The sequence below is a fragment of the Acanthochromis polyacanthus genome, chromosome 14 (genome assembly GCF_021347895.1).
Source record: "Acanthochromis polyacanthus isolate Apoly-LR-REF ecotype Palm Island chromosome 14, KAUST_Apoly_ChrSc, whole genome shotgun sequence".
Taxonomy (NCBI): Eukaryota; Metazoa; Chordata; class Actinopteri; family Pomacentridae; genus Acanthochromis; species Acanthochromis polyacanthus.
The window spans coordinates 9,128,411-9,139,621 of record NC_067126.1 but is presented as its reverse complement, the minus strand read 5'-3'; the positions used below and the strand labels follow the sequence as shown (position 1 = coordinate 9,139,621).

The following is an 11,211-nucleotide window of genomic DNA, read 5'->3' as shown; positions in this document are numbered from 1 at the left end:
CTTCATGCATGTATAACATGGGTAAAGTACGAAAAAGAAACATGATTTGACTAAAAGATGTTAACGTGAAATAATAATGCTCAAATAGCATACATTAATTTTGGGGATATTGGTTGAATATGTGTTCAAACCAAAGCACAATATAATTTTGCGCAACTGCTTTCGGTAATTTTTTATGCAAATCCAGCGAGGTTTTTCTTTCAGTGTACAGGCGAAACATTCGAATGTTAAACCAGCAATTTTTATTTCACTCTTCCACTAAATTGAGGAACAGAAGCATCACAGTTGGTCACCGTATTTGACTCCTGTTGTTCCTCCATGTGTCAATAAGTAGTTTTCTACTGCAGGAACTTTTGTGCATCATCCAACCAGTAGTATGGTAAAGTATAGTATAGCATATAGTACAGTGCAGTACAATACAGGACAGTGGAGTACACTGTACTGTACTACACTACACTACAATATAGTGTAGTGTTCTGTAGTACAGTACAGTGTAGAGTTGTACAATATAGTGTAGTGCAGTACAGTATGGTACAATGTAGTATAGTGCTGCGTAGTTGTCACACCATCAGAGAAGAACCCAAGTGACAGGTGCAGACGGATGGGTGAAATTAATGTTGATTTAATACAAACAAGAATAAATACGAGCAGAAAGTGCAGAATAAAGGAAGCCAAGGGGGAAACTGCGGGGAGGAAGAAGGTAAACTGAACAAACTAAACTAAGGGCGGACCCGAAGGCCGAATAGAACTAAACATTAAACAAAGACTAAACTACAGGGTAGGGAGACTCACGGAGGTCCTGGGTTGGAAGGTGGAAGAAGGTGGAAGCAGATGGAACAGACGGAGCAGATGGAGAGACGTGGCAAGGGCAGGGAAACAGGTTAATAGTTCAAGGGGAAACTTAGTCCAGAAAGCGGTGTGCAAGCGATGGGGAACAGTGTGCAGGGTTTACGGAGAGCGTCATGAGCTTGAATGATGAGCATGGAGCAATGACCCAGCAGTGAGCTGTGCAGAGAGGCCGGCTTAAATACTGCAGTGATTGTTAATGGAGTTTGGCTGTGCTTCCTCAGCTGAGCTTCTCCTCAGCTGAGCTCAATTAGCCAAATCAGAGGGGCTGGCACCAGAGGAGTGTGACAGTAGTGCAGTGTAGTCTAGTGTAGTGTCAAACAGTACAATCTGGTAGATTGTAATATAGTGTAGTTCAGGGTTGTTTAGTACAGTACCGTGCAAAGTAATACAGTATAGTGTAGTACAGTGTAGTACAGTTTTGTGTAGTGTAGTGTAGTACAGTGTAGCGCAGAGTTGTGCAGTATAGTGTGGTACAGTACAGTGTAGTGTAATATAGAACAATATGGAGTAGTGCTGTACAGGACAGTGTAGTACATTGTAGTGTAATTCAGCGCAGTTTAGTAGAGTACAGTGTATTGTAATGTAGTGTAGCACAGTGTAGTATAGTTTAGTGTAGCGTTCAACAGTGTAGTGTAAAACACTGTACTGTAGTGTCGTACAGTGTCTCACCATCAACAGCATAATATTCACCACATCAGGTATCAGAACAAACCTCCATTGTTGTATTTCGTACGTAGAACTGGATTTAAGTAAACTAACAATTATTTATTCTTATTTTGGAACACTGAGTTGAAACTGCATCACAACAGACACCAATGTCTCAACTTTCCTCAGTGGAAAACTGAATGTTCTTGATAACTTTACAGTTTCTGAATGACTAACATGGCTGTAGGGTCATATTTTAGTGTTTTATTACCACAGGTTGGTTTCAAGTGTTTTAGATAGTACTACAGTGTGTATTTTTGTGTTTTAGAGAGCAGGAGTGAAACTGCATTTATAAAGAAAACAAAAAATGTATACATGGGGAGTTGAGTTCAATAGTAAGACCAAAAGCTTAGCAGTCTAAAAATTAATACTGACACAACGTTGAAGATTTGCTGCTTTTTTATGAGGTAGATTGATTCTGTTTGATGGTAAGAGGGCAGTTTTAATGACCTCACAGCTATTTAAGGAGAAATAAAAGATGAAATTTTACCACAATACACTCCTCAATACATACCAAGATGGTACTGATGGTGGTTTATATTTCATCGTGTTTCTTTGAATGCAAGAAATGAAAGTTTGCACGAACACTAGAACCTTTACGAATACAAGATTTATACCAGTGCATTTGTTTAGGATCACATTTCTTTGTACAGGTGTGTATTATTATTCTTCCTCGCTGCCCTACAGTCTCTGAAAGGATGACAATGTGCTAGCGTTGGACTTTAATAGCTTATTCCATGAACGAGGATTAGGATTAACCACAGTTAAGGTAAGATTAACCCACTGGGAGACCCTTAACTTGATACCAACCCACCTGGAGACCTGCATCAGAAATATGTTTGTAAATCACATCTTAGAGACACTTTCTGCTGAGGCAAAAGTGAATCCACAAAGAGAAAGTGGCTGTCGGTGATTTATTCTAACTGTATGTATAAATAAGTCGTGCCTTCCTAAATCAACAGCCAAAAGTATAAAATCGCCTCAGTCTTAGAGGGAGCTTTGTCTCTCATATTTGCAGCTGAGGAGCTCCAACAAATCAAACTAACGATCAGATCAGATCATACAGAAAATATCGACAAAGGAACTTAAGTTCAGATTAATTAAGTGAGAAAATAAACAAGTGGTTCTGTAACGTAGTGCAGTGTGGTGTAGCTGTACTTGTTGCTTTTCTATTCTAATTTTATTTGACTGTTCTTATTCTTTCTCCTAAACGTATCACAATTACTGTTATCCAATCAGTCACTGTTGTTAGCTTAAACTACTACTACTACTACTACTACTTCATGTGCCGCATTTATCACCTTCATTACTTATGTATCGTTGCCAGTATTGACTCTTTATACTTATAAATGATGTGGCACTAGGGTTTTGTTTTGTTCAGGAGTAATAAAATTCTATCTTATCAGACAGCTTGTTCTGGTCCAAAGATCAGTGGTTGATGGTTAAACTGGGTCACAAACAGACAAGGGGCCTAATTTGTCATAATTACTGTTGGATGGACTTCAAGCAGAAGATGAAGCTGAGCTGATGGATTCTTGGATGTGACACCAGAACCAACCACCAGAGGGCAACAGAAACTAAACAATCCTAATCCAGTCCGTTACCAGGAGGGTTTCATTCTATATGCACGTTGTATATTCAGATCCTTGTGCAGAAATGACTGCTGCTGTGTCAGAAACAGAAGAAAAGACCAACTCAGCACCTCAGTGTTGACTTTTACTGCTTGTGATAGCAGCTGTGGAGACATTTTTATTATTTTGGCATCAAATGGTTCTATAACATTTTATCAGCTAGTCTTTCTTTTATTATTATTTTTTATTACGGTTATGAATCCAGCCAGTGCCTGGGAGGGTTTTATTGTATGTGCACATGGTTTATTTACATCCTTTGAGTTGGTTTGTGCAGAAATAAAAGCCACTGTGTCAGAAACAGAAGAAAAAAACAACAACTCAGCACCTCTTTTTTGACCCCTATATATTCCTGGACAACTGTTCAGATGTCTGTTGGTGCACAAATGCAATTTAAAATAAAAAATCTTGAATCTTGGACCTCTCTGTTGAGTTTTACTGCCTGTGACAGAGCTGCAGAAAAAACAGTTGTGCCAGTTTTATTATTTTGGCACCAGATGGTTCTATAACATTTTATCAGCTGCATGTTTGTGACGCAGAGCTGCTTATCTGGAACATTTCTTGGCACCAAACACTACTTTTTAGTAACTTCAGAGGAAGTTAATTTGCTTTTGGGGATCAACGAAAGTGCTACATATTTAAATTTTGACAGCCTAATTGGAAGATTTACTGCAGTGGATCAAAGTCGTGCGTTCTGCTGCTGATAAGAGGAGATAACCAGGCGCAAAGTCCGCGTCCTTACAGTGCTGCTGCAAACGCGCACGGTGCATGTGGATGAGTTGAAGGTGGGGTCGGTGTGGGTTGGCGACACTTCCTCGTAATCCAGTCTCCACTCAGCTACTATCTGTGGGCGGAGTCTGCGCGCTGTGGGCCTGGCCGCCGCTTTTAATACAGATGCGCTCCTCCGTGCGCCCCGCGTTCACGGCAGAGCGGGGAGACGAGCAGCACCCAGCAGCATGACGGCACCCAGCAACACCTACGATGTGATCGTGGTCGGAGGAGGCATCTCAGGTGAGAAACTTTGGGCAGATTTGAGTCCAAACCGCGGCGCGGCTCCTGATGCTTTGTGCGAGAGGAGACCAGACAACTGTTGCACAAGAACCCACTCGTGCCTATTTATTTTTTTCTCCGTAAAGTGGCTCCGGAGCTGAATCCGCAGTCAGCTGAGGATTACTGAGACTCTTGTGTGGCTGATTGCGGGCGTGTTTCTTTCACGTTGTGGAAGCTGCTGTTGTGTGTTTGCGCCGCTGGAGAAACGTAGCGCAGCAGGAGCGAGCACGCAGGCGGTTTTGGAGCACTTTGGCAGGTGTTTGTGCGTGTGTCCGTGCGCGTCACGGCCGTGCGGGACTCCGTCGTGCAACTTTCCAGGTGAGAGCGCGATGAAAGGCCGGGTTTGGAGATGGGTGTGGCCCGCCGGGGAGGCTGTGGTCCACGGATCCACGCTGTTCCTCGGTCCACGTTAAGTAACAGCTAATCAGCCGGAGCTCACTTTGTATTACGTAAGAGGAAGTGGAGGGAGGGGGTCACAGATGACTCCTGGTTGCACCTACACGCCTGACATGTGAATGTGCAGCTGATTAAAGCGGCTGTAAGTTCAGAGCTGATGCTGCAGATGGATCCAGCATGTGAGCTGTTACATCTGGTCACATCTGCTGCTGTTGCAACACCTACAGTCAAATACAGGCTGGTTAATGGGATCCTGACTGCCATCTCTGGCACAAAACCTTCTGCAGCTTCATTTAGTAGCACACTGTCTTGGTACATTTATTTTCTGTCAATAAGTGTGTCTATAATCATGCAATGGAAATTTTAGACTTTTTTGGCTACCTGGACATGTCAGGGCCATAAATAAGCGACTACTCTGGATTAGGTGCTTCTATAAAACTATGACTGTTTAAACATGAACAAAAACAATGTAAAATTCACCATATGTCTTAAATAGCAACCTCCATTGCTCCATTTCCTACATAGATCTGGAGTTACATCCAGTAACTTCGATTTGTCGCTGTTTTGAGACAATTCTGAGGTTGAAGTTGTTGGATCGCACACTGAGGCTTAAAGGGTTCATGTCACCTCAAACCTTCCCCAAGTTCCTTCAGTATAAAGTCACCTATTGTCACGTTTTCTGTTTTTGCAGACTAGTTTTACACGTATACGGAAAAAAACTCCACAGATCACCGTTTTCTCATTAGATTTTCTCCTTTTCTTTGTCTTGTCCCGACCTGTTGAGGCAGACGTCTGCCCTCCCTGAGCCTGGTTCTGCTTATATTCCATTTAAGAGTTATTTTTCCCTTCTGATTCTTGTTGGTAGCACTGTATTTGTTAGGTTTCTCGTTATAAACAGGTGGAAAAATAACTCTTTTAAATGCAACAAAAGCAGAACCAGGCTCAGGGAAGGCAGACGTCTGCCCTCCCTGAGCCTGGTTCTGCTTTTGTTCCATTTAAAAGAGTTATTTTTCCCTTCTGATTGTCTTTGACAGCACTGCTTTTGTTGGGTTTCTCTTTATAAACTAACACTATAACTTCTTGGCCTCACTGTGTGAAATTCCCTCTGATAATCTAAGCTCTATTTGAATCATGATAATCTATTTATTTGTAATCATTTCTGAGGTGGTTTGGGATCTTAATCCTGCACAAATCAGTAATGTCAGTGGTTTGTGAAGTAAAAATCATTCACTTTTCTTCTGCCTTTTTCTTGCTTGAGATCTATTGAGGCTGCTGTTGTTGATTATAAATAAAAATCCAGAATATTTTGCAAATTCATGTCGCTGCACAGCAATGATAAATCTCAAATCCATCAGAGCAAATCCTATAAGGATAATTAAATGCCTGACAGTATTTTGTGAGAAACACTTTACTGCCTTTCAAAGGACTCAGCAGTTATTATGTGGCAGTCAGTTATATAATATCTGGGAATAATGCCTGTAAATTCAATAAACGTGGGGTCAATTTTTAAATCATGAGTTCCATTCGGTAGAAATAGTCCCACAAGAAAAGGAATTTATGTGGGAAAGTGGTGCCATATAAATAAAACTGAAGCAAAAAGACAGAGTGAGAAATGTAAAAACAAATAACAGCAGGATTTTTTTGTTTAGAGAAACAATAATCATGTGGTCGGAGCAGAATAATGGTGTCGCATGAATAATCTGAATCACTAAATGTGCTTCAGTAAAGGGTTTTTATGCACATTTATGAGAAAAAGTTAATGGAAATGGCAACATTTAAGAAAAAAGTAACTCTTTAGGTGGTTTGATTGATGATAGATCCAGGAAAGATGCAGATCGTAACTGTTTTGGGTTTGAGGTTTGTTTTATATTCTATAGCCAAGTTTTTGGTAACAGATTTTTGTGCATTTTGAAATATTGCATGAGCAAGAAGTCATTGGAAATGGCAGATTTCAGAAAAACTTAACCAATTTTATAAAAATTAAAGTTTTTGCACTTGCTTCAGGTGTTGTTTTTTTACTCTTTATTAAATCAGCTATTGCTTCACGGACGAAAGAAATACATTTTCCACATAAATTTGAATGAAGACAACATTTAACTCGCATGCTAATCAGCTGTTTATATTATTATTTCTGTCTCCAGACAGCATGAAATGTGTCTGATATCAGCTGACATGAAAGAATTATTCAAATGTTCCTGACTGAGAATAATTCCTAAAGATTTCACTCCATTTTTCTCATTAATTTGCCTTTTCTGGTTTATTTTCTGGCTTCTTTTGGAGTTTTTTTCATAGCCAGTTTGCTCGTAGCGCCACTTTTTCACGACTTTTTGGAATTAGTGGAAACAAGCCTCATTTTTATTTCTTTTTTAGCATTTTTTTGCAACATTTCTTCAGTTTGCATCACATTTGAACAAGTCATATGAAATCCCGGCGGCAGCTGTTTCTCGCTGTGTTTCTGCAGACACCCGTGCAGACGATCAGTCGGGCTTTTAGGTTTAAACTCAAGAGGATTTGAGGATCTGTTGACTGAACTTGTTTTTCCTGACGGCGAGTGAACCTCTGTGCTTTCTGTTCCTCTGCTGCCGTGACAGCTCCGTCCACTGCTTTCCTGTCTGTCAGACGGTGAAGAATTTAGGTCAGTGTCAGTTCAGATCCCAGTCAAACAGGCTAAACAAATGCTACAGGAAGAAAGTTTATTTAATAACACCAGGAGACCCCGGCGGCTCGGCCTCGCCTCTTTCGGGTCTCGTAATTTCACTATCGGTTTACGCTGCTGCCCTTTACAAAAAGGTCCACACATAATAATCACCGTCCAATCACAGGACGGAGGAAACGTGGGGGAGAGGGAATGCTCTTTTCCTTCTCCCGCTTCTTGCCCTTCCTCCTGAGATGTCTCCCTGTTCGCCTGCAAATCCAGCTGTGGCTCTGCTGCCCACCAGCAGCTCAGCGGCCCTGGAGGGGCAGCAGCAGCTTTCTGAGAAAACACTAAACACTTGTGACAGCCTGTTATCAAACCAGCAGCCTGAAGGATGCCGAGGAAGACGAAGGGGGAGGAGGAGAAGAGCGGAACACAGGAATAATGGGCGAGAGAAGGAGGGAAACCACTTCCTCCTGTTTGAGCCTTGAATATGGGAAATGTAACGCTGAGCGATAAGAAGGAGAATGGAGAAAGGGAAATGAGTGTTTGCAGGGAGAGTAAACAGAGAAGTTAAGGTGGCGAAACATAATTTCCATCACTCAGTTCAAGCTGTCAGTGAACTGTGCTGTAGATGATTTAGAGAACTGGGCTGCATTCGAGGTCCTGTAAACTGCAAGATTCATACTTTATAATGGGAGGAGTTGGCAGTAAAGTTAAGACTATAGAATTACAACCTGTGCAATAGATTTTACAGCTGAGGTCTCCTGAGGACAGTTTCCAAGTCCACTTGGTAAAATTATGCAAAAGTACGGCCACGTTTATAGACAAGATGTAGCTCTGTGAACGGGAAAAGGTCCAGAAAATCAATGATTGCCACAGTGCAGAACTTTTACTGTCCTGATGTGTTTCTGCAGCTCTCAAACAACATGCAGGCCCAAAAAAACTTCACTGGATTCAGGATTTTAACCTCAACCAACAGACATGAACGCATCACTTCTGTTTCACTCTCCCATCCTGCTCCCAGTCTGTTTTATGATAGATTTTAAGACTACATTCAAGGCTTTTTTTAAAGCTCTGGAACAATCTTTCTGTGAAAACGTACTGCTTCCCTTATTTTACTTGGCTTTGAGCCGTCTTCTGCTTCTCGCCTCTTTCTAATGCCATGTTTGGTTTTTATACGCCAAACTACATCTGTCTCCTCGCAAAAGTTGATAATTTTATGACTCGTCTGTTTTGTTTTGCTGCTCTTGTGAAGCGCTTTGGAAGCTGGATTTTGAAAAGTCTCTTTGCAGTCAGTTTGCAGCCTGAGAGCAAAGGATAACAGAAAAACGTAGGATGATGCCTGTTAAACTAATTGCTGAAGGAGTCAGTTGGACTTATATGCATTTTTTAATCATCTCTTATTTGTCTGGACTGAAGAAGTCTCATATGCACAGACATATAGTGTAAGGTTGGATAAAAGCTGGGTTGACACTAGAGAATGGTCTGAGTGCACCTCAGTATCATTCTGCTATAGAAGGAAGAGCACTCTGGGTTGGTTTTGTTTCCTTAAACCAGTTGTAAACTTCTTGGTTGGTGCTCAGCTCAGGATGCAGTGATGGTGCCCCTGCAAAATAGAGATGATGAAAAAGTTTTGGTGCAAGATTTGTTCATAGGAAAGTGAATACTTTCAGTAAAATGGTAAATTCATCTTCAAAACTTACCATTTTATTGCTCAGAGTTTATTGTTGTTTAGAATATTGTACAATGTAGATAATAGAAGTGGAGGAAAAAGTTGCAGGAAATGTGCAGCAAAAATACCAGAAGTCTGCATCCTAAGAGTCTGAACTAGAACTGAAGAATCAAAGAAGACCGATATGAAAACTTTAAAAAAGCACAAAAACATCATTTTGAAAAATGTGTAAGTCATGCTTTAATTAAGGGAAAAATTATTCAGATTATAGCTGAAAGATTTGGGGAAAATATCCAGTTGCAATTTAGGTATTTTAGCACAAGAATTTTAGTTTTTATTATTCAGGGATGAGAATTTTCCGCGGATCCGCGGAATTCCGCGGATTTTATCATTGCCAGGGTCATTCTTGTGAATCGTCTAAATTCGAGGAGAAAATTTTTTTTGGGGGGTGAGGTATGTTTATGGTCGGCGAGTCGTAATATCGAACGGCTGCTAATATCCACCGCGCTGAATGCTAGCTGCCACTCAGTGAGAGCAGTCATGTACAGTACTGTAATCGAATCACCATTAAGTGTAGAGTCCAGGGATGGGAATTTTCCGCGGATCCGGCGATTTCATTTCAAGTTTGAACACTTTATTGTAGCTGATACTCCCGCGAGATGGTAACGACGTTAACGACGATTGTAAACGGCCCAGCGATTGGAAGTCGCTGCGCCGCCGCACACATATTCCCCCCCCCCCCCGTCAACAACTTTCCACTGGAATCAGAACTTGCTGATCCCATCCCTGATTATTTTATATTAGAAATGTAGTTAAGTCAAACTTTAGTTCAGCATTCATAGCGGAGTACATTTGAAACATGAAAAGAAACATTTCCTAATTAGATAAAGTCAAATGTGTGATGTTGGATAAGAAGAACATTTGTAAAACCAGACACTCTAAATAACATAAATCCTAAATTACAGCCTTTGTGAATTGCTAAATGCACTGTAAATGTTTTTTTTTTTTTTTTTAAAGTGAGCAAACAGGACGTGGCCCAAGTAAAAATCAGAAAACTTCAAATTCATCATCCAAGTTCCTTCAATATATTTTTGCAGTTTTTGTTTGGTTTATTGTCCAGGTTTCAGTATTTTCTTCTTGGAAAGTATCTTAGTGAACAGAGTTTTGACCTAATTGATTGAACTGATGGCCAAAGCTGCAAGAATTAATCCATTTTCTTGTCCTTGTTGTACAGCAGTGATGTTTATTAGTCGAGTTTCAGGGCTGGGAAATGGTCCGATGCCAGGTTCTGCTGCGTCAATGCTGCACCGGTGTGTGGATTCCCATGAAGAAGCATATGTATGTCTGTTACATTCTGTCTATTCACTGATGTGCGTTTACAGAGTAAAAGAAGCATTCTGAGGTACTTGGAAACTGCAATCCTTTTCTGTGTTTGGGTTCATTTTCGTATTTCCTTTCAGTGTAGGCGTGTTGGTTGAGCTTAATTCCTCTGCTTGTCACTGACATCCCACAGTTTTTGCACATGTTGGCTCGTCCACGTAGTAATTTTGGCATGTTTCTTAAGGCAGCTGTAACTGATATGTTAAATAAAAACAAAGCACCAAAAGACAGTGTGAAAACAATGCTCTTAGTAATGGAGCTGCAGAGAAGAATCAGCTCAGTGTGCTGCTTCCTTCTGAGCTTCACCGTGACTTTTAGCTCTTCGTTTAGCTGCACAACTTAACTGTGCTGGTTCCCTTTGGTGCAGATATATCGATTTTTAAATTCAGATTTTTGTATATCAGCCAGTGTTCTTTATATAAATGTGTCTGTGGACACCACCATCTGCTCAGCTGGGTTACATGCTCTGCTACATGTGCTGCAGACAACGCTTTCGATTTGCATTATATATTATATGTTACTATTATTGGTGCATGTTGGACAATATAAGTAGCCAAAAACATCAGTTATTGCAGGTTTAAAGTGCATGAAGTGGTACCTCTCAAGTCTGGGCCTGCTAGAGATGAAAGTTATTGTCTTCAGGCACATCAGAGTGTAGCTGACTAGTTTAAGGAATGTTTGTCTTAGTCAGGATCGAAGCATTTTTTAACTGATCGGTGTTGGCACAGACCTAAATGCGATTCTTTGTTTACCACCACTGTCATATGTGCAGCAGGATATAGACTGCAAATTTTAAATAATATTCATAGTAATTAGCAGCATTATCAGTTTACTGATAACACAGTTAAGGCAAAGTGAATATTTATGCTCTGCTGTTATTGCTGTTGTAGCGA

At 40.7% G+C, this 11,211-nt stretch overlaps 1 protein-coding gene across 1 annotated transcript in view; it reads left to right on the top strand.

Annotated features, from left to right (window-relative positions):
* The first annotated feature begins 4,122 nt into the window (after positions 1-4,122).
* mao (monoamine oxidase) overlaps positions 4,123-11,211 on the top strand; it is a 60,955-nt gene continuing 53,866 nt past the window's right edge. Inside the window, exon 1 of the mRNA XM_022201499.2 lies at positions 4,123-4,193. The gene's annotated coding sequence lies outside the window, so the exon portion shown is untranslated. The remainder of the gene's footprint in view (positions 4,194-11,211) is intronic.